This window comes from Pseudophryne corroboree, chromosome 12 (genome assembly GCF_028390025.1).
Source record: "Pseudophryne corroboree isolate aPseCor3 chromosome 12, aPseCor3.hap2, whole genome shotgun sequence".
Taxonomy (NCBI): domain Eukaryota; kingdom Metazoa; phylum Chordata; class Amphibia; order Anura; family Myobatrachidae; genus Pseudophryne; species Pseudophryne corroboree.
The window spans coordinates 168960061-168987639 of record NC_086455.1 but is presented as its reverse complement, the minus strand read 5'-3'; the positions used below and the strand labels follow the sequence as shown (position 1 = coordinate 168987639).

The following is a 27579-nucleotide window of genomic DNA, read 5'->3' as shown; positions in this document are numbered from 1 at the left end:
GCTAGTCTTTTAGGGACTCTGCGTTTTGTTTCAGGCTATGGGCTGGGTACCCCCCTTTTGGCTAAGTCATACGTTGGGCCTCTTCCCCTGCGCCCATATCCCCTGCAATTTTTCGGGCCTCGATTAGGTGCCAGTTTTCTGTGGACGGGGTGTGTCCCTGGGGTTTTCTGTCTCACGTGCCTCTTTGAGAAATGCGGCACTGTCCTGCGTTGGTGCATACTGTCCGTCTCCGGTGTGGCTCGCTACCGGGACTATTTTCTCTGCATAGGTCTGGGAGGCATTTCGGTTTGCAGCTATCCTTCTGTAGGTTGACAGGTCTTGTTCGGGGTCCGGGGTGTTTCCCGTTGCCCCGGTGCGCTGCTAGGGCCCTAACGGTTGCCTGAGTTTGCAAGGGTTGGCACTGGGCACGATGGCGGGTTGCTAACGCCTCCCCGCTGACAAGTTGCCGACACTTTGGGTTTTGACCACTGCTAAGGGCAACGCGAAGTGGGTTTTAGCGGGTCAGTCATCGTTCAGTTCACCCCCCTTTGTTACGAGCAGGTTTATCCCCATGGGTGGCATAGTTTGCAGGGAACATGTGGGACGCTGCGGGGTCAGGTAAGCAGCTTCACGCATTTTCCCTTCCAGCGAGATCAGAGATGTTTTCGGGGATTCGGTCTTCAGTCCTATAGGCTTGTTACGGGGAGGTTTTTCGGGCCTCCTCCTGGTTCCCTCCGGTCCCCCTAGGCTTTGCGACTGTTACGGCATCTGTTTGCCGGCTTGCGGCGCAGTTTGACCATTGCGCGCCCGGAGTCGGAATGGGTTGGCTTGATGCTTTGTCCCTTTGCAGTTTGATGAGTGCCGCGACTGGGTTCCGGGGGGGGAAAGTCATAAGGTTTCCTCATGCCCGTCTTCTGGCGTTTGGATTGTCCAGGCTGGTCGGCTACTCGGACAGGTCATGCGTTGGCTCCTTCCTCGTTTAGGGCATCTGCTGCATCCCGGGTTTCTTTCAGTAGGTTGGTTACAGCGGTGTGTCCCTGGTAGATGGTGTGCTGGTCTTCCCGTTCGAGCATTATTTGGGAGGGGGGTCCTAGGCGGCCATGTATCCTGCCTTTGCGGGCATTTGCTTCCGTTCTAAACTGCGCAGGCTGGTGGACCCCTCCTGGTCTTTCGTTAGCACTTTGGGGTGGGGGCTAGGGTGCGCCCCGCGCCTGCGGACACATTTAGGCCTGCCACGTGGCAAATTTTGGCAGAGTTGCTGGGTGTGCTGACTCCTGTCGCCAAGCTGATGTGGGAGGTGGCCCCGGTTTAGATTAGCTTTTGCTTTGGCTTTCTTCTGGTTTTTGCGGGTGAGCGAAGGGTGGCGAGCGGCAGGCAGTTCGGGATGCCGGGACCTTTATCGGTAACGCGGTTTACAGGGTGGTCTGTTGCTCGGCAGGATGGTGTGATCCAAATCGGATCAAGCAGCTGGGGGTCGCTGGGTGTCCTTGGAGGCCCAGGAGGTTGTTGGTGTCAGCCCACTGCGAATGGCGCAGGAGTATGGATGGGCCTCCGAGGGGGCGACTAATTGCTGATACAGGCGCTCGCTGGTTATCTCACTAAGTTACAGGGTTGCTGCTGTGTTTGGGTTCGGTACCCATTCCTTGCGGAATGGGGCCGCTGGCCATGCGGCAACCACAGGGTCCACCACGGCGGCTGTTCAGGTGCTGGCCCATTGGCGGTATACTGCTTGGGTCCTATTCCTTACGGATGGGGGAGGCTGCAATTTGGCAGCCACAGGGGCCTCCACAGCAGCTATTCAGGAGCTGAGCCATTGGGGGTATACTTCTTAGGTCCTATTCCTTGCGGTTTGGGGTGGCTACCTTGCGGCAGACTCAGGGTCATCCTCGGCAACTGTTGAGGAGCAGAGCTTTTTGGGGTGTGCTTATATTAGGTCCTATCCCCGGCGGACTGGGGAGGCTGACCATGCGGCAGCCACAGGGTTCTCCACGGCAGCGGTTTCGGGAGCAGGGTCGCTGGGGGGGATGCTTGTCGCAGGTCCTGTTTCCTGGCCGATTGGGGTGGCTGCTATGCGGCGGCCGCGGGGTCCCCCTCGGCAGCGGTTCCAGGGCTGGGACGTTGGAGGTATACCTTTTAGGTCCTGTTCCTTGCAGAGGGGGGAGTCTACCAGGCGGCAACCACAGGGTCCTCCCCGGCGGTTGTTCAGGAGCTGGGGATTTGGAGGTTTACTCCTTATAGGTCCTGTTCCTTTGGATTGGGGTGGCTGCTGGGCGGCAGTCTCAGGGTCCCCCACGGCAGCGGTCCAGGACCTGGGGCGTTGGGGGTGTACTTCTTAGGCCTATTCCTTGCGGAAGGGGGTGGCTACCATGCGGCAGCCACGGGGTCCACCGCGGCAGCTATTCAGGAAGGGGTCTGCTGGAGGTATATATATATATATATATATATTATTAAATTTTGTTTTTGTTTTTTTAGATCCATTCCTTGTGGAGGGGGGGTGACTGCCGTGCGGCAGACATAGGGTCCCCCTCGGCAGCTATTCAAGGGGTGGTTTCATTAGAGATATACTTCTTAGGTCCTATTTCTTACGGATGGGGCTGGCTACCATGCGGAAGCCACAGGTTCCTCCATGGCGGCGATGCAGGACGTGGGCCGTTGGAGTTATACTTTTTGGGTCCTATTCCTTGCGGATGGGGGTGGCTACCGTGCGGCAGCCACAGTGTCCTCCACGGCAGCTATTCAGGAGGTGCTCCGTGGAGGGAGGCTTACTATAAGCTTTCTGCATGTGGATAATGTTTAGTGGTGCCTGTTGTGCTAACCCAAAAACTTGTTTACCCGTCGGTTTTTGAACAAGTAGTGTTCAGGAATCGAGGGTGTGAAGTGAATTTTTAAATTTTCCTCCGAGGGGGCCTAATTACAATTGGCTCATCAAAGGTCCACGGGAGGTTTTTTGAGTTTTCTCCTTCACTTGGGTTAGTTCTGCTATATGTCACTTGGTTTTCTATGTGATGTCTGTCAGTGATGGTTTCAGGGTGTTTTTCTTTTGCAGCCGTCAAAGGTTGAATGGGAATGGCTGGTTTGGCCACTCTTACATTTTGGGCGGCAGGGCATTACTTGGGCATAGGACAACTGAGGTTTTGGGTTACGGCTTTTAGGTGGTCAGGCATCCTCTGCGGGTACTGCGTCAGCCGCAGTTTCGACAAGGGGGGAAGGCGTTTCGTCTTCTCCGGCTGAAATTTTGCAGGTTTTGTCTTACCGGGGGTTCTGGTCCTTTTAGTTAGCTTTCTCCTTTCCTGGTTTCTATTGGTTTGGATGGCGGGGCGGTTTGTTAAACCTCTGTGGCGGGAAGTCGCTACCAACCAGCGGTCAGATGGGCATAAGTGGTCATTGTGGGGCACCCTCTTTTATAAGGACGGCAGGTGTGTCCTTTTCTTGCGGTTGGACATTTAGACGTTCCCCTGCGGTAACCGAACGTTTGCCAGAGAAAAGAGGGGTGAGGCCTGCACAATGCGGGTTATGCAGGGAGGAGGCGGGGTTTGGTGTACTCCCCTCCTTGGTGGTTGGATTTCATCCAACGGACCGGAGCTGGTGTCTGGTAGCGACTGGTCCTGTTGCCATCCTCCAATATAAAATCAATTCAATTACAATTATAGTTTAAAGAACAGGTCAGCGATCAATAAATATCGTCTGGCCTTTAACTACAGCTAACCGTGTCCGTGTCGTTATTTTAGTGTGTCCTTTATTTTAGTGATAAGCTAGCTTAAAGAAGTGTTTATGTCAATCGCAATAAAATTATGGGCGCCTTAGATAAGCTGAAGGCTGCATAAGCCTGAAGCCATATAAGAGTCCAAGTTTTTGTGATTGGTTGTTGGTGACTAAGCAGTTGCTAGGCAGAGCAGTGTGTTCTTGGGTATTTTTCCTATAGGATTATAGGGCTGTCCATCAAGAGGGTAGGGGTTGGTCTTGGAATAATATATAAGCCATGGTCATATGACTCAGACTTCCTCTTGCCATTTTGGAATGCCCTCCCGCCCGCCCTGACCATAATTTTATGTTCTTTTAATTTTCCTACATCTTGTTTTTCTCGGTGGGCTATTGACAGCCAGACTGGCGGGAAGTCGCTACCAACCAGCGGTCAGATGGGCATAAGTGGTCATTGTGGGGCACCCTCTTTTATAAGGACGGCAGGTGTGTCCTTTTCTTGCGGTTGGACATTTAGACGTTCCCCTGCGGTAACCGAACGTTTGCCAGAGAAAAGAGGGGTGAGGCCTGCACAATGCGGGTTATGCAGGGAGGAGGCGGGGTTTGGTGTACTCCCCTCCTTGGTGGTTGGATTTCATCCAACGGACCGGAGCTGGTGTCTGGTAGCGACTGGTCCTGTTGCCATCCTCCAATATAAAATCAATTCAATTACAATTATAGTTTAAAGAACAGGTCAGCGATCAATAAATATCGTCTGGCCTTTAACTACAGCTAACCGTGTCCGTGTCGTTATTTTAGTGTGTCCTTTATTTTAGTGATAAGCTAGCTTAAAGAAGTGTTTATGTCAATCGCAATAAAATTATGGGCGCCTTATATATATACTGTATGGCCTGATTACATTTTTTTTCTTCTGCATGTTGGGGCCCATGGTGTTGACGCACAGAGGTGCAGCTGTGATTGAGATGTATTGGGAAACGCATACCTCCCAACATTTAGAATCTTCTATGCGGTTCCTTTCTGTGCGGTGAAGCCGGGCCCGCCTGAAAAAGGGGTCTTGGCCTATGGAAAAAGGGGCGTGGCTTTGTGGCAACACCGCAACCTCCTGTCACGCCTCCCCGTTTTCGTCACAGGGGAGGCATGGTCAGCAGCTGGCATGCCCCCAGTCCCTCTGTCTCGTGAATAAACGCTAGGTGCATGCGCACAGCGTCTATTCGCCACTGCTCTGCTAAGCAGGGCCGCGGGTACAGGAGCCTCTCAACTACCCCCCCGGGGGACGTAACTACACCTGGCACACAGCGCAGTCGCCTTGAGGGCGCAACTGGCAGCATCCCCGTTCCAAGGGGACTTTAGTCTGTGGCATTGTAATGAGTCAAATTGACTCATTACAAGCCGCCTGCGTATGCGAGGAGAGGAGCAGCGTCTCCGGGGGTAGGGGAGGAGGGAGCCGCAGCAGCGCACTATAATTGGTGGCGGTGCCAATGCAGCTGTCCCTCTCCTTCCACATAGGCTGGCTGCCGCCGCTGTGAATGCTGGTATGCGCTCCCCTCATCCCAGCATCCACAGCAACGGCGGCCAGCCAATGTGGAAAGAGAGGGACAGCTGCAGCGCCGCCGCAAATAATTACAGTGCGCTGCTTTGGCTCCCGAGTGCCCCTCCCTCCTCTTCCTCCTCCTCCCCTGCCCGGAATTTGCCAGCAGCTGCTACATCAAGGAGTCTGACTGCCTGAGCCAGCAGAGAGACAGTAAGTATCTATCATCTACTCTGTCTGTCTGTCTATCTGTCTGCCGTAATGTGTAAAAGGGGCTCTACCTGGTGTAGTGGCGCTACTGTGCGGCGTAATTTGAATAATGGAGACTACTGTGCACCGTAATATGAATTGGTATTATTTTGTGACCACACCCCTATATATTTTTTCCCACGCCTATGGCGCACACTGCCCCTACTTTATATAAGGGGGTTTGGGGCGCCGATGCCGTCTCTTGCACACATCGCTAAAATGTCTAGTTACAGCAAGGGAATGGAGTCACTGCACCATTACCTCTAACTAATGGTTCATTGCTGTCTATCACTTTGCAAATAAATCCTCTCTGCAACCTCTGTCACAGGACCACCGCGGCCATCTCTGAATCAAGCCCATTGTTCAGGAATCAGGTTAGCGATCGACCATCGATGGCTATGGATAGTACACCAGTCTCCAGGGAATTAGCCATCTATAGTATACCTCGTCTGGTTTGTATACTGGCCTCCCCCAGTCAGCTCTGTATTGTATAGAGTAATGGACACTGATTAATAGCCTCTGCACTTCATTAACTATGAGGAGCTGAGCATGAGCCTCCATGCAGTGACATATGTATTAGAACCACCAGATTCTGAATTATATGCTATATATTTCTGGATGGCAGTTACACAGTGTCTTCTTGTACTTGGACTAATGCCTGTCTTAGTATATGGGAGTTCCTTCTGGTATTATGGCCCTCATTCCGAGTTGTTCGCTCGCTAGCCGCTTTTAGCAGCATTGCACACGCTAGGCCGCCGCCCTCTGAGAGTGTATTTTAGTTTAGCAGAATAGCGAATAAATAATTCTTAGCAGTTTCTGAGTAGCTTGAGACTTACTCCTACACTGCGATCAGCTCAGCCCGTTTCGTTCCTGGTTTGACGTCACAAACACGCCCTGCGTTCGGCCAGCCACTCCCCCGTTTCTCCAGACACTCCCGCGTTTTATCCTGGCACGCCTGCGTTTTTCCGCACACTCCCAGAAAACGGTCAGTTTCCGCCCAGAAACACCCACTTCCTGTCAATCATACTCCAATCACTTCAACAATGAAAATTCTTTGTTCAGACGCGAGTAAATCTACTAAGTTTTGTGCTAAAATACTTAGCGCATGCGCGCTGCGTACCATGCGCATGCGCATTTTTGCCTTAATCGCTCCGTCGCGAAAATCGGCAACGAGCGAACAACTCGGAATGGTATCCGGACTCCAGATCGACAGCAAAAAGGTCGACAAACCTCAGGTCGACGCCAATTGGTCGACAAACCTTAGGTCGACATGGACAAAAGGTCGACATGGACAAAAGGTCGACAGGAACAAGGTCGACATGGACAAAAGGTCAACATGAGTTTTTCACGATTTTTTTCTTTTTTGGAACCTTTTCATACTTAACGATCCACGTGGACTACGATTGGAACGGTAATCTGTGCCGAGCGAAGCGGTAGCGGAGCGAAGGCACCATGCCTGAAGCATGGCGAGCCATGCGAGGGGACGCGGTGCACTAATTGGGGTTCCCGGTCACTCTACGAAGAAAACGACACCAAAAAAACACAAAAAACTCATGTCGACCTTTTTCCATGTCGACCTTGTTCCTGTTGACCTTTTGCCCATGTCGACCTTTTGTCCATGTCGACCTAAGGTGTGTCGACCAATTGGCGTCGACCTAAGGTTTGTCGACCTTTTTGCTGTCTATCCTGAGTCCCAGACCCACTCGGAATGACCCCCCATGTGTCATCCTCTTCTATTAATGGTCAGTTTGTTTGCTGCAATGTCCTCTGGTTTGAAGGTTTGGTTGCTGCATACCCCTCCATTCTGGCTGGTGGAGTTTTGCTCTCCTCTGGTTGGTTGATTGCTCTGCTTCCCAATCCTCTGCTTGGTAGAGCTTACCTCTTTTCTGGTAGGTGGGGTTGGTTGCCGCATTCTGCTTTTCTCTGGCTGGTGGACTTGGTTGTTGCGTTCCTCGTTCCTCTTTCCTCTGATTGGTGGGGTTGGTTGCTGCATTCTGATTTCCTCTGATTGGTGTGGTTGGTTGCTACCTTCTGCTCTCTTCTGGTTGGTAGTGATTGGTTGCTACTTTCTGCTATCCTCTGATTGGCTGGGCTGTTTGCTACCTTCTGCTGTTCTCTAATTGGTGGGGTTGATTGCTACCTTTAGATCTCCCTTGGTTTTTGGGATTGGTTGCTGCATTCCACTCTCCTGTGGTTGGTGTAGTTGGTTGCTGCATTCTAACTTTTCTGATTAGTGTGGTTGGTTGCTACCTTCTGTTCTACTCTCTTCTGGTAGGTGGCGTTGGTTGCTGCATTCTGCTTTTCTCTGGCTGGTGGACTTGGTTGTTGCGTTCTTCCTACCTCTGATTGGTGTGGTTGGTTGCTACCTTCTGCTCTCCTCTAAATGGTGGTTTTGTTTGCAACCTTTCATACTCCTCTGATTGGTGGGGCTGGTTGATACCTTTTTGCTTTGCTCTGGCTGGTGGGGTTGGTTGTTACCTTCAGCTCTGCTATGGTTGGTGGGGTTGGTTGCTGCATTCCTCTCTCCTCTAGCTGGTGGAGTTGGTTGCTGCATTCTGACTTACTCTTATTGGTGGGGTTGGTTGATGACCTTCTGCGCTCCTCTGTTTGGTGTGGTTGGTAGCTACTTTCCGATCTCTTGTGGTTGGTGGGGTTGGTAGCTACCTTACGATCTCTGGTTGATGGCGTTGGTTCCTGGATGCTGTTTTCCTCTGAGTGGTGGGGATTACTGTGTCCTATTTTCCTTTTTTTTTAAATGTCTAGTTGTAGTGCTACTGTACTTTATCCAGTAGATGAATGGGTTTTATTGTTATTAAGTGTTTGTGTGGACCCATTTGCTATCCTCTACCTTCCTTTAGATGGGTGGTTTTGGCAGCAGTGTTGCTGAGCTGTTTCCGGCGCTCTGTCTGGCTGTGCTTCCATTTAACAAGTACATTAGCTGTAGCACAAGCTGTTCGTAGACCGCTGGGCATCACTCACAGAGCAGAAAAAGTCTGTCACAGTTTACTTGTCCCATTAGCTCCACCGTTCTCCTGGGAGCAGCCTGAATACAGTACGGAGGCTGGTAATTTTCCTAACTGCTCCTGTGTTAACGAGCTCTTGGGATTAATTATACTTATTAACCAAAATAATATTTTAGGCCCTCTAACAAAATATATGCCTAACAATGTGCAGCACAGGGATTTACAGTATTGCTGAAAACACAAACCTCAGTCTGTCTTATGCCTGTTATGTAATAGCCTGCTGACGCTTTCCCCAAAATGTACCTCGTGTTAGGATACATAAAAGTTCCCAATGACAACTTCAAGGAAGCTCATCAATTATCAGGGTTTGGGGAAACACTAGCTGTTTTTTCTTTCAAAAACATCAAAGCTCCCATAATGAAGCCGTCCTCTATTTTCTAATGGGGCGGTAAGGGACAATAAATTACCTCTGCACATTCCGAGGGGTTGTATTCATGAAAGAGAATACAATAAAGGTACAGAGCCCTGCTTTGTCCTCCTTAGACACAGCTAAGAACATGATCAATTTGTAGCAAGGCTTTGCAGTCTCCTGGAGAATGTGTCTTGTAAGCAGTAACCTGTAAGGGTCAGCACGGACTCTGCTGCTTTAGCCAGATGATAATCAATGTTGACGTTACATTAGGTGAACCTCGATAACTGCTTAGGCCGACATGGTTTAGCACCTAAAACACCCAGTGGCACAAAACAATGTTTTCATATCCATCCAGTACTTGCCAACTTTTTATTTCTTCTCCTGGGAACAGCATGGAGAGGAGATGTAGAGGAAAATCATTAAGCCCTACTGATGGGTCCATGTGGAGGAGGTAGGTTTAAAATAATGCAATTCTCCTACAATGGCATCTTATTGGTCACATCCCCTCCATATAGACCGCGGGTCGCCGTCTCCCAGTATTATCTCCATACCCTCAGGGCTGTTGAGACATCTGTGGTACCCTGCTGGCAAACAAACAGTAATTATGGTGCAGATGTACTCAGGAGACCATTTCTGATTAGGTCCATGCCCTTGTACACGCAATTGTTGAGTCAGAAACTTTCTATGCGAAGTGTGCTCATGGACCAATGAAAACCAGGGCGTCTGGTATGTACTTTGCGGGAACAGACTTCCTGGATGATTTCTGGACCCGTGTCAGGAGTTCTCTGCAGAGCGTTAATGTAACTCCATTTCCTATGGATAATTGTGGATCCAGTATGTTGGGAACCAAAATCTCAGACAGTAGACTGGTTTAAACAAGCTGGCGCAAGCGCCCCTGTGGTAGCTGCAGCCGGTTGACGCGCCATAGAAGGAGACACCAGCAGGAGGGAACGCCGGCCGTCACCATGTCACCACAGCAGGTGCCGATGGCCCCTTTCCTGCGAAGAGTCCACAGGAACCTTGGGAGATGAGCGGTGAGTGAGCTCAAGGTTTCGGCACACTGTGACAGCCGGTCTGTGGGGACAATGCTAATATGATGTGATTCTCATTGAATTGCGTCATATTGACCCAGCCCCCTCCCTGTGGAATTGGGTGGGATTCAGGAGATATACTCATTCTTCTGGGGTCTGGGGGACTACCCCAAAAAAATCAAGAATCTTCCAGAGCTTTATGAAGAATAGTTAAGTATTCTTGGATGGGAGCAGAAGTTGCTTCCCCGTCTCCCATCCATCTGCTAAGGTCGGAACTGGGGGTAGTGTGAAGAGGTGCCCACCTGCAGAGAGAGCCACCGCTGGAAGGGCCCTGGAAAAAGAAACCTACATGGAGGATGGAGGTCACCAGGAGGAAATCGTAGGATCCCATAGCGTGGAAGCTACTGTTGCTGAAGTGGCAATGTCAGAGAACAGCACAGTGAGCCAATGGGAGCTTGCCACTGGCAGGCAACCAAATTGCCATACTCCACACCCACTCGCAATTACTTATATTAGTTAGACTGAGCACACTCGTAGATTGCTGGTGAAGAGGGAGCATTATAGACATCAAATTTTGATTCATCAGTCCAGAGCACCAGCTGCCAATTATCTGCACGCCAGTTCCTATGTTTCGTGCATAGTTGAGTCGCTTGGCCTTTGTTCCACGTTGACGGTATGGCTTTTTGGCCACAATTCTTCCATCAAGACCACTTCTGGCCAGACTTCTCCGAACAATAGATGGGTGTACCGGGGTCCCACTGGTTTCTGCCAGTTCTGAGCTAATGGAACTGCTGCACAGCTTCCGATTTCGAAGGGAAGTAAGCATGATGTATCTTTCATCTGATACACAACTTTCCTTAGCTGACCGCTGCATCTACAGTCCTCAACGTTGCCCGTTTCTTTATGCTTCAGTGCTTATAAATACAGGCAGATACTTATCCATCATACGATACCATCAGGGATGCATCTGATTGGCTCCAAATTCATTCTGCAGCAGGACAGCTGTCCCAAAAATACAGCCAATGTCATTAAGAACTATCTTCAGCGTAAAGAAGAACAAGGAGTCTTAGAAGTTTGTCTGGGATTACATGAAGAGACAGAACGATTTGAGCAAGCGTACATCCACAGATCTGTGGTTAGTTCTCCAAGCTTTTGTAACAACTTTGCAGCATTTTTTCCACACCTGGCTAAAACTTATACTATATATATATATATATATATATATATATATATATATATATATTAGCAGGTAAGTAGGTGCACATTTATAAATAACACTATGGGGTAAATTTACTAAGATGGGAGTTCTATTTAAGACGGGATGTTGCCCATAGCAACCAATCAGATTCTACATCTCATTTATCTAGCACCTTCTAGAAGATAAAACCTGTAATCTGATTGGTTGCTATGGGCCACATCCCATCTTAAATAGAACTCCCATCTTAGTAAATTTACCCCTATGTCTCAACCCTGTGGGTTTTTTATTATTATTTCAATGCTTCTGTAATACAGACAGCTGTATTATATACATCATCAGCTAATATATACATCATATTGTTTTGCATTTGCATAATTGAGATTACTTAAAGACAAGTTCTTTTGGTAATAACTGTGGTTCCCAGGGCTAGCTCCATTCCTAATTATTATGCAGAGTATCTCCTGCTAATGAGCCTCGCCTTGTTCTCCAACACTGTCTGCTGCCTTGCATCTCCAACCTTGGGAAGGAAAAGCTTCTTCTTAGCACGCTAAAACTGGCCCCTGATGAACCTTCATGAATTTTGCATGTGCCAGGAGACGCAGCTGACAGGCTGAGAACAGAATTATTATCCAGCGGCTTCACCAGTTTCTAAAATGAAATGTAACGGTTACTAGAGATTTGTTTTATGATTAAATTCTGGTTAGATCATTAGCTCAGCAGTGTCTGAAACCACTACGTGCCAAGAGCCAGGTCCACAATGGAATATACAACAACACAGACTTGCGCAGTATATACTAGAGATGTGCACTTGAAATTTTTCGGGTTTTGGTTTTGGGTTCGGTTCCGCGGCCGTGTTTTGGGTTCGACCGCGTTTTGGCAAAACCTCACCGAATTTTTTTTGTCGGATTCGGGTGTGTTTTGGATTCGGGTGTTTTTTTCAAAAAACACTAAAAAACAGCTTAAATCATAGAATTTGGGGGTCATTTTGATCCCAAAGTATTATTAACCTCAAAAACCATAATTTCCACTCATTTTCAGTCTATTCTGAACACCTCACACCTCACAATATTATTTTTAGTCCTAAAATTTGCACCGAGGTCGCTGGATGACTAAGCTAAGCGACCCTAGTGGCCGACACAAACACCTGGCCCATCTAGGAGTGGCACTGCAGTGTCACGCAGGATGGCCCTTCCAAAAAACACTCCCCAAACAGCACATGACGCAAAGAAAAAAAGAGGCGCAATGAGGTAGCTGTGTGAGTAAGCTAAGCGACCCTAGTGGCCGACACAAACACCTGGCCCATCTAGGAGTGGCACTGCAGTGTCACGCAGGATGGCCCTTCCAAAAAACACTCCCCAAACAGCACATGACGCAAAGAAAAAAAGAGGCGCAATGAGGTAGCTGTGTGAGTAAGATAAGCGACCCTAGTGGCCGACACAAACACCTGGCCCATCTAGGAGTGGCACTGCAGTGTCACGCAGGATGGCCCTTCAAAAAAATACTCCCCAAACAGCACATGACGCAAAGAAAAATGAAAGAAAAAAGAGGTGCAAGATGGAATTGTCCTTGGGCTCTCCCACCCACCCTTATGTTGTATAAACAGGACATGCACACTTTAACCAACCCATCATTTCAGTGACAGGGTCTGCCACACGACTGTGACTGAAATGACGGGTTGGTTTGGACCCCCACCAAAAAAGAGGCAATTAATCTCTGAAGCTGAACCACTAGCCATGAACATAGGCCAGGGCCTCAGCCGTTCCTTGCCACTCCGTGTGGTAAATGGCATATTGGCAAGTTTACGCTTCTCCTCCGACAATTTTATTTTAGATTTTTGAGTCCTTTTTTTACTGATATTTGGTGTTTTGGATTTTACATGCTCTGTACTATGACATTGGGCATCGGCCTTGGCAGACGACGTTGCTGGCATTTCATCGTCTCGGCCATGACTAGTGGCAGCAGCTTCAGCACGAGGTGGAAGTCGATCTTGATCTTTCCCTATTTTTGGAACCTCAACATTTTTGTTCTCCATATTTTAATAGGCACAACTAAAAGGCACCTCAGGTAAACAATGGAGATGGATGGATACTAGTATACTTATGGATGACGAGCGACTGCCGACACAGAGGTAGCTACAGCCGTGGACTACCGTACTGTGTCTGCTGCTAATATAGACTGGATGATAATGAGATAAAATTAAAATATATATATATATCACACTAGTACTGCAGCCGGACAGGTATATATTATGTAATGACGGACCTGCTGGACACTGTCTGTCAGACTCAGCACTGCAGACTCCTAAAGTAAGCTACTAGTATCAAGAAGATAGAAAAAAAAAAAAAACACGGGTAGGTGGTATACAATTATGGATGGACGAGCGACTGCCGACACAGAGGTAGCTACAGCCGTGGACTACCGTACTGTGTCTGCTGCTAATATAGACTGGATGATAATGAGATAAAATTAAAATATATATATATCACACTAGTACTGCAGCCGGACAGGTATATATTATGTAATGACGGACCTGCTGGACACTGTCTGCAGAATGCGTTTATAAAAACACCACACGACGAGTGTTTAACTTTTTCAGGCAGACAATCACACAATATACTGGTGGTCAGCAGACAATCACAATACTGGTGGTCAGTGGTCACTGGTCAGTCACACTGGCAGTGGCACTCTGGCAGCAAAAGTGTGCACTGTACTTAAAATATGTACTCCTGCTATAACTGCTCCCCAGTCTCCCCCACAATTAAGCTGTGTGAGCAGTGAGCACTCAGCACAGTCAGATAATGATATACAGTATTACATATGATGCAGCACACTGGGCTGAGCACAGATATGGTATGTGACTGTGTCACACTGTGTATCGTTTTTTTTCAGGCAGAGAACGGATTAATTAAACTGGTGGTCACTGGTCACACTATCAGCAGCAAGTAGTACTCCTCCTAATAATATGCTCCCCAAAATTTGTGTCTCTCTCTAGTACTCTAGTCTAAACGGAGAGGACGCCAGCCACGTCCTCTCCCTATCAATCTCAATGCACGTGTGAAAATGGCGGCGACGCGCGGCTCCTTATATAGAATCCGAGTCTCGCGATAGAATACGAGCCTCGCGAGAATCCGACAGCGGGATGATGACGTTCGGGCGCGCTCGGGTTAACCGAGCAAGGCGGGAAGATCCGAGTCGCTCGGCCCCGTGTAAAAAAACCTGAAGTTCGGGCGGGTTCGGATTCCGAGGAACCGAACCCGCTCATCTCTAGTATATACAGGGCCGGATCTAGACTTTGTGGTGCCCCGGGCGAAAAAAGGTGCATGGCTTAACGAAGAAGGGGCGTGGTCAGTTATGCCCCCTGTAGAGTTGTGCCCCCTAGTTGCGCCGTGCCCCCAGTACTGAACCCCCTGTAGAGTTGTGCCCCCTAGTTGCGCCGTGCCCCCAGTACTGAACCCCCTGTAGAGTTGTGCCCCCTAGTTGCGCCGTGCCCGCAGTACTGAACCCCCTGTAGAGTTGTGCCCCCTAGATGTGCCGTGCCCCCTGTAGAGTTGTGCCCCCTATTTGCATCGTGCCCCCAGTACTGTGCCCCCTGTAGAGTTGTGCCCCCTATTTGCGCCGTGCCCCCAGTACTGTGCCCCCTGTAGAGTTGTGCCCCCTAGTTGCGCAGCTATAAAAATAAAGAAAAATAAATGAATACTCACCATCCCCGCTCCTGTTTCCCGACCGCTGCTGCCCTCCGTCTCCAGCCGCCGGCGCCGCTCCTCTGATCTAAGGGAGAGACGTCATGACGTCTCTCCCATAGCACAGCATAGACACTAGAGGTCAATTATGACCCCTAGTGTGTATGTGCTGCTCCCACACAGCAGTGCGGTGTGCGATGACTTCATCGCGCACCGCACAGTGCCGCATCTACCGAGCACCGGGGGGCACCAGTAGCGGATCTTGCCACGGTGGCAGCGCGCTCCGGACGGTGGCGCCCGGGGCAAAAATCCTACGTGCCCGTAGCAAGATCTGCTACTGAGTATATAGTGATATTGATATGGTTTCCATGTGTGGTGGAATTCCCGGAACAGGTGTTTAGAGGTGGATTCCGCTGCTGAGACAATGCTGCCCCCCCCCATTTCCGTAGCGCCACTCCAGTGGGCAGCTGCTGGCCTACAACGTTCCGAAGATGTATCAAGAAGCTTTGATCTCTGCTGAGAAAATGAGGCCTCTCTGGGACATGTTCTGAGCCTCCGATTAGCAGTGTTCATTTCTCCGTGAGCCGACTTCACTCTCCACCTCCCGTCTTAGCAATCGGGAGCAACGTGCTTCTACGTCTTTGGCGTTCATGACCTTTTTGAATATTTCGTTTCAGAAGAACCAACATTGTAATGATCAAATTATCTTTTTTTTAACCCAAAAAATGCACCTCTAAAAGTGTAACCCCCCCCCCCCCCCCCCACGCCATATTTAAAGCCATTTAAACATTTTACACCTGTCCTTATTTTGTATGTGATGGCAAGTGGAACAGAGAACACGCCAGTCCTGTCTTATCCCAGGAAAATAAGAATATAAAGACAGGGATCCTTCACAGCATTTCTTTGTGAACAATAGGACAAATTAATGCCCCATCTAGACCGATAACTGCCCACATAGGGGTAAATTCACTAAGATGGGATTTCTATTTAAGATGGGATGTTGCCCATAGCAACCAATCAGCTTCTGCTTCTCATTTATTTAGCACCTTCTAGAAGATAATACCTGGAAGCTGATTGGTTGCTATGGGCAACCCCATAAATAGAACTCTCATCTTAGTAAATTTACCCCATAACGTCTGTTTTGAACAAAGTGGCACAATAGAGTTTGTTGGCTGGTATGGACGTGGTTGAAAACACAGAGGGGGCTAGTGGGAAACAGAGAATGGGTCAGTAAATGCTACAAGAGGGCAAGGACATGACAATCAGTCAGAAATTGAGAAAATGGGTGATTGGAGGACACTTTTGTTACAGATACCAGGCAAAGATATAATAATAATAATAAACAATATAACAATAAAACTACATCAAATGATTGTGGCCTGGTGTCCTCATCACGCTACCACCTACGACATTCACTGGGCTCCAAGTAGTTTTTCAGTGCAGCTATATATTTTGGGGCTCCCAGTTTATCTGACATGGCTGAAGGAGATGTGAGCAGGAGAACCAATCAGAACTCTCAGTCTCTGTGATCTTATGAAGCTGATTGGCCCTCCCTCTCATAATTTCCTGCGCAGCCATTTAAAAGAGGCGAGATGTCGTAACTGTCACGGATATAAAGGCGAGCAGCTTTAAACAGGAAACCCGTGGGACGCACTTGCGTGTTAAACGATTCCGTGTTTTACATCTGTACAGTGGAACAAAATGCAAAACTGATGCTTATTTTAAAACTCCATTTATGAGGCATCTATTAATACATAAGAAGTAAATTTACGAGGTTCTTGATTATTGACCTACAGTGTAACTAAGCCCAAAAAAATGTAAAACATTCATACAATATATTTTTTTACGTAAATCGGATCTTTGCATACAGTTAAGTCATAATTTAGCGTATTTTTTTTTACACAAAATTTACAGTCATTCCTGATTGGTAGCTGTATACTCTGTCAAAGTGGAAATCTCGGAGGGAACATCCGAGCGGGAGCTGCGTGGGCTTGGTGGTGCAAAGTGTTTCATTGCAGCTCCAATGGCACGTTTTACCGCAAATTGCATTGTTGAGCAACTAAATCGCAACTAACACACTTCCCCTACTTCACTGAGGAAGTGTTTTAGGCAACAGAAGGCTGGTTTTCAGTAACGTGGTATTTTACAAGAGGGTTGGTGCGTCCACCATGGGTGAAAATAACTATTATTTGCATTTGGAAGTAAAAACAGGTACTGCAACGCTATTTGTACTGCAGTACGGTTCCTGTACTGTTGTTATGATCTCGAGATAGCAATGACTGTGCAATATAATAATAATAATAATAATAATACTGTACAGTTTGAATAAAACATTTTTCTAAGTTTAGTCTTTTAAAATATTTTATTTTTGGTAATAATATTTATCTATTTAAATTTTTTTTACTATTTATTGGTTATATTAGTGGAACTGAAAGGCCAAACATTTCAAGCTGACACTCGGCAAGGATAGGCCTGGCAAAGGGGTAAGTAAATCCATACCTTGCTGGACCAGTATTCCCAGGGCAACTGAGCACCGCTGTAGTTTTTATTTATTTATTAATTTGGGACAATTAATTTTTTTTTTTTTTATTACATTTTTATCTGGCCAATGAAAGGGGACTATTGATAAGTAGGCCCCATGAACGTAGCTATAGTGGGTGCAGGAAGTGCCATTGCTAAGGGGCCCAGAGGCTTAGGGGGCCCACCTCTGGAGCCATAGTCAACTGCACCCAGGTCATAAAGTTGTCTACTAGGTTTCCAGAATTGGCAGCTAAGCAACTATGTGGTATAAGGTGAACTGGGGCACTGTGTGGCATGTATACTGGCTGCAGTGCAATATGGTATATTGTTAACTTGGGGCACTGTAATATGGCATGATATGAACTGGGTGTACTGTTGGGTATAATGTGAAATAGGGCAGTACTATGGGGCATAACATGAACTAGGGCACCACTATCATTCATAAAATGTACTAGTGCCCTATTATGATGCATAAAAGAGGTCTCTCTGGAAGGAGGTTGGGGCTGCTTTAAAATGTTGCTATGGGGACCACAAAGTTCTTGCTATGCCCCGGGTAGGCATAGCGGTCTTAACAGCATTGTAGGACCTGGGCATAGCAATGCACTTAGGCCTCTATCCATCCATTCATGGGAACCAATAAATAAACATAACCTGCCCCTCCTGCAGTCCCGCGCCGTCTCTCCACATGCATACAGTGAAAGGCTGTCATTACTCTGATTGATGGATAGCTCCAGCCATCCACCAATCAACATGCTGACGGCCATTCACTGTCTGGCTGCAGGCTGGGACGCAGGTAGAGAATGCTGCCTCACCACTCTGATTGTGTGACCACCACCCGCTCCTGCTCGGAGGCCCCTAGAATTGTGAGGTCCTGGGCAGCTGCCTGGCAATGGCCTGGCTGGTAGGCCCTGTAAAGTGAACTTGCAGAGCTGCTTATCAATTCACTGGGACATATTGGACAATCAGTTTGTCATTTTATAGATTGTGCTATATAAATTACAGTTATAAGCTGATTGGTTACTATGGGAACTTCTCTACTTTATCTCTCATAAAGGTTCGATACATCTCTTCTAAAGGGGGGTATCCAATTAGCTGGATATCCAATTAGCTGCAATATCGTGGTTTTGCGATAAATGATCGCAACCGCGATAATTCGGTATCCTATTAGCAGCGTTAAGTTATCGGCGATAAGTCTCGGTAGGACTTATCGCGGCTTTCTCTTCCCCATCTCTGAGCAGGGGATAGATAAGCCGTGCAAAATTCCTATTTTAAGGTTCAAAATGTAGGGATTTGCTTCTGAACCCCTGGGCCACCCCCCTGAGTGACTAATTAGGCACTTAGAAGTTTTTATTTTTAATTAGCCAATAATGACATGTCCTGTTTGGGACCTAAAAATGCAAAGTGATGGAAATTGGGGTACAAGGTATGGGACAGGTATATTGTGGGGCTTTATGAGTGGGGCAAGTGTTGTTAGGCTTACAGGTGGGAGTAATCAGTCTGTTTCCACTTTTTTTTTAAAGTCCCCTAAAATGACCCAAATCTATATTTATACCCATTTTAATGTACCCTAAATTGAATGAGAACATTTATTTTGCTGGGAAAAAAATGGCTTTCTATAATTTTTTCCACATTTAAAACAAAAAACAAAAAAATGCATATAACCAATGACACCAAACAGTTTTATTATGGCCACCTATACTTATCTTACCTTGCACCGGCTAGAATTATCGCGCAATTCCCGTTATCGCCCTTTTGGAATAAGATAGGTGTGGTAAACATGAGGGCGCAGGCCGCGATAGGCCGATTTTTCATGAGATAGGTGTGATAACACGATCTACGATCGCAACTACTGTTATCGTGGATAATTGGATACCCCTCAAAGTGTCTTATAGCTCAGTGTATCTGACATTTCCAACCAAAATAGGGTATGTCCCCGGTATACCCAAACAATGTCCCATCCACCCTTGGTCTCACCGTTCAGGGAATAGCTGGTTCCTAATGCGTTATTGGGCTGTGTGTGGGCGATTAGGCAGAGAAAGTAATAGCGGTCATGCGTCGCAGGTAATTAAAGTCGTTTGATACAGCAAACCAATCCCTGGCCATTCCTGTCTCCTTTTATAGTGCTACTGTGAATGTACAGGTGGGGAATAAAGCCGCCAGTAATACCAGCTGCCTATTAGGGAAGTTTTATGTGCGAGCGCTGTCCATAAAACTCTGGGCAGATACTGTAAATCAGATACAAGAGGAATATCCGTGTAGTGTGCGGTCTCTGCGCTGACAAATGGCTCTGATGAGCCGGGGAAAGGTGGCAGCAGGCTTCTAAATCACGGCTGTGCTGCTGTCACTGCTGTAATGAGGGCCACATAGAGAACAGAAGATATATCACAGCACGCTGTAGCTCATAGCAACCAGTCCTGCTTTAGCTTTGAGCTTTCTAGGGCAATGGTAACTAATGTGAGGTCATCTCTGATTGGCTACTAGGGCTTATAACACCTGCATGAGGTTTTCCCCCTCTGCAAAGTGCAACATCTGACTGCAAGTATGGAGTATTAAAGGGCCGGTGCTTTAAAAATATCTAACAATAATATTCAATTATTAGATGAATGATAAACGTATTACATGTGTCACGCTGACACTGAGAAGTAAATGTGAGGCGTACACGGAATGGCAGAAAAGGAGATATAGGGCTTTATTCAGCTTCACTTGCAAAATTGCAGATCGGACGACTATCAGCCGTCTGCGCATGCGCCGCCTGTGATTTGCGATTCCTCTGTGATCACATCTTACTGGGATGCGATTGCAGATTGATAAGCTACGGACATTCGTGGGTGTACACATGGCGTTTGCGGGGAGTGGTTGAGAAAATGCAGGCGTGTCATGGCTGTTTTCGGGGCGTGCACAATCGCAAAACTCCAATGAGACAGATGTAGGGGGCTATTCAGAGTTGGTCACAGATTTTGCTCTCGCGACCATATACTGACATGCTGGGGCTGCCCAGCGTGTGTGGCGCCGCCCAGTGATGCGTTCGCAATTCAATTGTGAATGCATTGAATAGAGGTCGACCCCTGCCTGGGCACCGCCGCCATGTTTCCACGCATTACCCTGCATTTCCCAATCCCATTGCCATGTCGCCACCCCTGGACACCCGCCGCCTGTCAATCGCCATGCGATCGCATCCTTCTGTGAACGGTCGTGCACGAGCACTATGGCCGCTGCGTGTGCGCAGACCCTCTGAATGCGGGGGCTACGTTCAACTCTGAATAAGGCCTATTATGTGGAGCTTTCTGTGGTGAGCCGGTCACAATGAAGAGCCTATGGTGATTCTGGTACAGTGCAGTCTGTTCTGGTGAACCCGATGCAGAGCTTATTCTGATTAGCCTAGTACAGTGCAGAGCGCAATGTAGTGTGCCTAGTACAGTGCAGAGCTTATTCTGATTAGCCTAGTACAGTGCAGAGCTCAATGTAGTGTGCCTAGTACAGTGCAGAGCTTATTCTGATTAGCCTAGTACAGTGCAGAGCTCAATGTAGTGTGCCTAGTACAGTGCAGAGCTTATTTTAGTGTGCCTGGAAACAGGGCTTTAACAGCAGTGTAGGCTCCTGGGCACAACAATGCATTGGGCCCCCTACCCATCCTCCAGCGGTAGGGGTGGGGGGGGCGCTATCAGCGGCAGCATTGATGCCCCGCGGGCGGTAGGGGCTGTTCTATCTTCCGCTCAGCATGTAGGACCTGGAGCAGTAATTTCTGATAATTACTCCTTTAGGGTTCACTACGGCTGGCCGGCGGTCGGGCTCCCGGCGACCAGCATCCCGGCGCCGGGAGCCCGACCGCCGGCTTACCGACAGCTTGGCGAGCGCAAATGAGCCCCTTGCGGGCTCGCTGCGCTCGCCACGCTACGGGCACGGTGGCGCGCTACGCGCGCCACACTATTTTATTCTCCCTCTATGGGGGTCGTGGACCCCCACGAGGGAAAATAATTGTCGGTATTCCGGCTGTCGGGCTCCCGGCGCCGGTATACTGAGCGCCGGGAGCCCGACCGCCGGCAAACAGAAGACCACCCACTCCTTTACTGCACAGATGGTGGGAGATGGGGCGGGAGAGAGAACACTAAACTGTAGAAGGGGCATTGGGCTGAATGAATGGGCCCCGGTACATGACTTCCAGGGTGGTAGGGGGTGTGTAATACGTAGGGGAGGGGTGGATAGTGGAGTGGGCTTAATATTCATCATTTTCTGGTGGGAGGGCAGCTTCCCTGACTGCAGATATCTCCAGTTCCTGAAAATATATTTCTTAGCTTTCAATGGGATAAAAACTAGAGAGTCCCATCTTTCAGGAGGTACTGGGGACACCTTTCAGGAGGTGCTGGGGACACCTTTCAGGAGGTGCTGGGGACACCTGTCAGGAGGTGCTGGAGACTTGGGGATCAGGGTTCAGGAGCCAGAGCAATCCACTGACGACAATATAAAGCTGCATCCCAGGCGTGTGTAACTGGAGTAGAGACCGGCTGCTGGAAGGCTGATATCTCTGGTTCTGGGCATAGTAGAGACAAACTGCCAGTGTCCACCAAAAGGGGAGAGTCCCAGCATTTGGTGTATACCCTCATGAGAACTCTAAGTCAGACAGAACTTGAGATATCTGGCTGGAAGAGGAATAAACAGGCTCAGATGGGGACCACTGATTTGATGTCTGATATTTCCGGTTCCCCAGGGCCGATTTTCAAAAACTTGGCAGTTCTAGAAAAAGGAGACCTTCAGTTATCAGCCCAGGGCCCTTATACTCCTGGGTCCCTTGGGCAACATCCCCTTGAGCCCATAAGAAAAACGGCCCTTCTGGAACATTGCAAAGCCCATTGTGTTGAGTCTGGTACAATGCAGAGTTGTTTTGGTGTGCCTAGTGCAGTGCGCATTGTGCTCAGTCTGGTAGAATGCAGGGGTTGAGGCGGTTGGGATGCCAGTGATCAGAATACTTACCACGGCATCACGATGACGAGAATCTCGACAGCGACAAGGTAAGTATACTTACCTTTCCCCAATGTGCCCCTAACCCACTTGCAGCCTAAACCTAACCCCCCATCCCTACCCCCCCCCCCCCCCCCCCCAACCCTAACCCTCCCTGGTGGTGCCCAAACCTGCCCCCCTCCCTCTCGCAGTCAAACACCATCCCTCCCCGGGAGTGTTACCCTAACCTTCCCTCCCTGCAGCCTAAACCTAACCCTCTCCCCACAGCCTAACCTTAACCTCCCCTCTGCCTAGCCCTAACCTCCCCCCCCTGCAGCCTAACCCTAACCTCCCCTCTGCCTAGCCCTAATCCTCGCCCCTCTGCCTAGCCCTAACCTCCCCTCTGCCTAGCCCTAACCTCCCCTCTGCCTAGCCCTAACCCTCCCCTCCCTGCAGCCTAACCCTAACCCTCCCCCTGCAGCCTAGCCCTAACCTCCCTTCAGCCTAGCCCTAACCTCCCCTCCCTGCAGCCTAACCCTAACCTCCCCTCTGCCTAGCCCTAACCCTCGCCCCTCTGCCTAGCCCTAACCTCCCCTCTGCCTAGCCCTAACCTCCCCTCTGCCTAGCCCTAACCCTCCCCACGCTATCTAAAACTGACCTCCCCTCTGCCTAACCCTAATCCTCCCCCCTCTGCCTAAACCTAACCTCCCCTCTGCCTAGCCCTAACCCTCCCCCCTCTGCCTAAACCTAACCTCCCCTCTGCCTAGCCCTAACCCTCCCCACGCTACCTAAAACTAACCTCCCCTCTGCCTAACCCTAATCCTCCCCCCTCTGCCTAAACCTAACCTCCCCTCTGCCTAGCCCTAACCCTCGCCCCTCTGCCTAGCCCTAACCTCCCCTCTGCCTAGCCCTAACCTCCCCTCTGCCTAGCCCTAACCCTCGCCCCTCTGCCTAGCCCTAACCTCCCCTCTGCCTAGCCCTAACCTCCCCTCTGCCTAGCCCTAACCCTCCCCACGCTACCTAAAACTGACCTCCCCTCTGCCTAACCCTAATCCTCCCCCCTCTGCCTAAACCTAACCTCCCCTCTGCCTAGCCCTAACCCTCCCCCCTCTGCCTAAACCTAACCTCCCCTCTGCCTAGCCCTAACCCTCCCCACGCTACCTAAAACTAACCTCCCCTCTGCCTAACCCTAATCCTCCCCCCTCTGCCTAAACCTAACCTCCCCTCTGCCTAGCCCTAACCCTCGCCCCTCTGCCTAGCCCTAACCTCCCCTCTGCCTAGCCCTAACCTCCCCTCTGCCTAGCCCTAACCTCCCCTCTGCCTAACCCTAATCCTCCCCCCTCTGCCTAAACCTAACCTCCCCTCTGCCTAGCCCTAACCTCCCCTTCCCTGCAGCCTAACCCTAATCTAACTCTGCGTTTTACCTCCTGGCGGCCCAGCAAACAGTCATTTAGGATCCCGGCGGTCGGGATTCTGGTGCGGGATTGAGATTCTAGTCTGTACGCCAGCGCCGGCATTCCGAGCAGTGTTGAGATTCCTGCATCTATATTTCAACTGCCGGGATCCTGACCGGATCCCGAATGCAGAGACTAGTGTTGCGACCATGCAGAGCTTATTCTGGGTAGCCTGACACAGTGCAGAGCCTATGATCACAAGCCTGGTATGGCGCAGAGCCTAATGTAATAAGTCTGATACAATGCAGAGCCTGGTACATTGCATATGATTCTGAGCCATACATACGGGGGGGAAGCCGGTTTCTGACGTATTTCTTGCACCAAGCATAGGGTGACGGTAATCATGGTTGCGGTCGGCATCGACTGCAGCGCCGACCACACAGTGCAGGGTGGGGGTGGGGGGGGGAGCTTGGTACAAATAAACTTACGTGTTATGCTGTGTGTAATATATGTACCGGGGATCAGCAGGACCGTGCGGCACTTGGGACTACACTTGCCTACGCTCCCGTAATGGCCGGGAGGCTTCCGAAAATCGGGTGTTCCTCCCGCCCCCCCCCCCCCCCCCCGGAAAGGTGGGAAAGCCTGCCGCTTTCCCAGGCAGGCAGCCCCCCGCACCTCACCCCCTCTCGGCCGCTCACATCAGAGAACAAGTGGGCGGTCCAAGGTGGATATGATGACGCGATTCGCGCTGAATCACGTCATCATAGCTCCGCCCCCTGCTATTTAGTGCCAGTTTTCTCAGCACTGTCTAGTGGGGGGCAGGGCCACGGTGACGCGTTTGTGCTGCCACGCCCCCGGACTGCCCAATTTCCCCGCCGGTCATGCCCCCATTGCTGCCGGCCACGCCCCCATTAGTCCACCACGCTGCCGGGGGCGGACTTAGGAGAAGAGACGCCTAATGCTGAGTCCCGGGTGCCGCGCGCAGCTTAATACACACAGCGCTGGCGATCCCCGGGATAACCTGCCAGCACATATATTACATACAGCATAACATGTATGCTTACACGTGCTAAGCAGCGCCCCTGCATTGTGTGGTCAGCGCTGCACACGGGTGCACGCTGGGCAGACGGTCTTGTGGTTGCGTCTCCAGTGATGTTGCGCTGTATGCAGCCTCCTGTACAGCCCGCCTGCAGCCGGGAAGCAGAGGAAAGGCTGCCATAAGATTGTGATGCTGTGCGTGTATCAGCGTGGGAGATGTACTGCACCGTTTCTGCCTGTGAACGTTCAGGAACTCTCCCTGCAGATAGATCACAGCAGCCGGCCAGGCTTCAGGTGAAATGAATCTCCTGCGTCGCAGAGCGGTGGCGCCGCCAATCTCATTTGTATTTCAAGGGAGAGACGTTTGCGGACGGCAGCCATCAATTATTTAGAGCCCGCTGAGTTCTGACAGCTTGGAATATTCCGTGGCTTATCGCAGCACAGCCCAGCAACACCGATCTTAATTTCATTTCAAGCATCCGCTGCCCCCTCACTCCGGGCACAACGTGCCGCCCGTAAATGAGTAAGATAATGATGATAAAGCTGGAGATTGTTACTGTACGGTGGACGTGTCATTCCTGCACCAGAACAGTCACTTCTGCACATGAAAGGAAACATGTCTCAAAGAATTTTACAGTGTATTGTAATTATCTCCCAGTTCCAGCCTCAGATGTCTCTTTATCATTCACCTAAATGCCTGAGAGTCAATGACTGATGGAAATAATACATATAATAATGCTGTATAAGAACAATAAAATGATAAATATGAACAGTATAGATGTTAAGTTTGCCATAACATATAGGTAGGTCTCCGTCGCAGCTTTGCCTCACTATGGGGGTCATTCCGAGTTGATCGCTAGATTAAAATGTTCGCTGCGCTGCAATGATGCAAAAAAATGGCACTTCTGAGCATGCGTATGCGGTGCAGTGCGCACGCATGACGTACTTTCACAACAGCCGATGTAGTTTTACACAAGGTCTAGCGAAGCTTTTCAGTCGCACTGGTGGCCGCAGAGTGATTGACAGGAAGAGAGTGTTCGGAAAAACGCAGGCATGCCAGGAAAAATGCAGGCGTGGCTGGCCGAACGCAGGGCGTGTTTGTGACGTCAAATCCGGAAGTGAACAGTTTGAAGTGATCGCAAGCGCTGAGTAGTTCTGGAGCTACTCTGAAACTGCACCATTTTTTTTTGTAGTCGCTCTGCGATCCTTTCGTCCGCACTTCTGCTAAGCTAAAATACACCCCCAGAGGGCGGCGGCTTGGCGTTTGCACGGCTGCTAAAACCAACTAGCGAGCGATCAACTTGGAATGACCCCCTATAAACAGTGTACAAGTTTTTTTTTTTAAAGCATTAGGGATAGCCATCGATGGTTACCATCGATGGCAGTATGGAGTGTAACCATCGATGGCTGCCAGCTATGCAGTGGATAACCATCAATGGTTCCCACTATCAATGTTCAGCCCTGTTTTTTCACTGACTGGCTGATGGTCCAATCAGAATACAGGGGCTAGGCTTTGCATGTGTCAGGGGGCGGAGCTATGCTCCGTGTCTCGGCACCACATATCTATATATAAAAAAAAAAAATGTGGTTATACCATTCCATCGATGGAGGAAAATCATCTGGTTTTCCCCCCAACTATGGCAAAAGTATTCTACATCTGCCATAAAAACATCGATGATTTTGAATCATCAATGGTCAATGGCCATCCCTACTATGCATTCAAAACAAAATCTCTCAACTCCGTGAACAGTGGCTTTGTGTGTGACTTATTAGATTCAGGCCCAGGGTGTTTCTCTTCTTTCCTGAAATATGGAGCGTAAGCTGTGTGGGGAAGAAAAAGGGCCTTATTTATTATCCCTTATAGACCTGTTACACACGCGCAAACATTCTACGTACTAAGGTGGTCATTCCGAGTTAATCGCTAGCTGCATTCGTTCGCTGTGCAGCGATGAGGCAAAAAAAATTCACTTCTGCGTATGCGGCGCAATGCGCACGCGCGACGTACTATTACAATGGATGATGTTGTTTCACACATGGTCTAGCGAAGCTTTTCAGTCGCACTGGCTGCCGCAGAGTGATTGACATGAAGTGGGCGTTTCTGGGTGTCAACTGACCGTTTTCAGGGAGTGTTCGAAAAAACACAGGCGTGCCAGGATAAACGCAGGCGTGGCTGGGCGAACGCAGGACGTGTTTGTGACGTCAAAACAGGAACTGAACAGTCTGAAGTGATCGCAAGCGCTGAGTAGGTATTGAGCTACTCTAAAACTGCACAACAAAACTTTGTAGCCGCTCTGCGATCCTTTCGTTCGCACTTCTGCTAAGCTAAAATACACTCCCAGTGGGCGGCGGCATAGCGTTTGCACGGCTGCTAAAAACTGCTAGCGAGCGAACAACTCGGAATGACCACCTAAGGGCCTGATCATGAGGTGGGCGCTGATGGCGGCCGCAGTGTGTACTTAGACGCAGGGTGATCAACAGATAGGGACCATTTGGGGGAGGTAACAAGGAGTGATGACTAAAATGCAGGCGTGTCGCAAACATTTTGGGGGGCATATCGCAGCCAGCAATTACACTGCAGTGTAAATGGGTTGAGAAGGCGTTACCGACCGCGGGATCCCAACAGCAGAATGCCGGCGGGAGGGGGGGAGAGCAACAAAGCCCCTTGCTGAGAACACCCAGGAGTGGGAATAGTCCCTGCCAGTCGGCATGGCGACTGTCGGCATTTAGAGGGGGGCGGGATGTAGCAGCCTGTCTCCGGACCACCGGTCACATAACTGCATCCTGTGTAAACTATCACCGCCTGTAATTAGGTGGGAAAGTGTCAGCGTCTGAGATTGCGAGATATTGTCACAGCAGATGTCCCGTAACCGGTGCAATTGTTATTAAACACTAAAACCCCGTCGACAGAGAGTGACACACTAGACTATATGAACGATATTTTTTTAAAAAGATC

At 49.4% G+C, this 27579-nt stretch overlaps 1 protein-coding gene across 3 annotated transcripts in view; it reads left to right on the top strand.

Moving 5' to 3' along the window:
• SLC24A4 (solute carrier family 24 member 4) overlaps positions 1–27579 on the top strand; it is a 160419-nt gene that overhangs the window by 45034 nt on the left and 87806 nt on the right. The gene's annotated exons all lie outside the window — the stretch shown is intronic.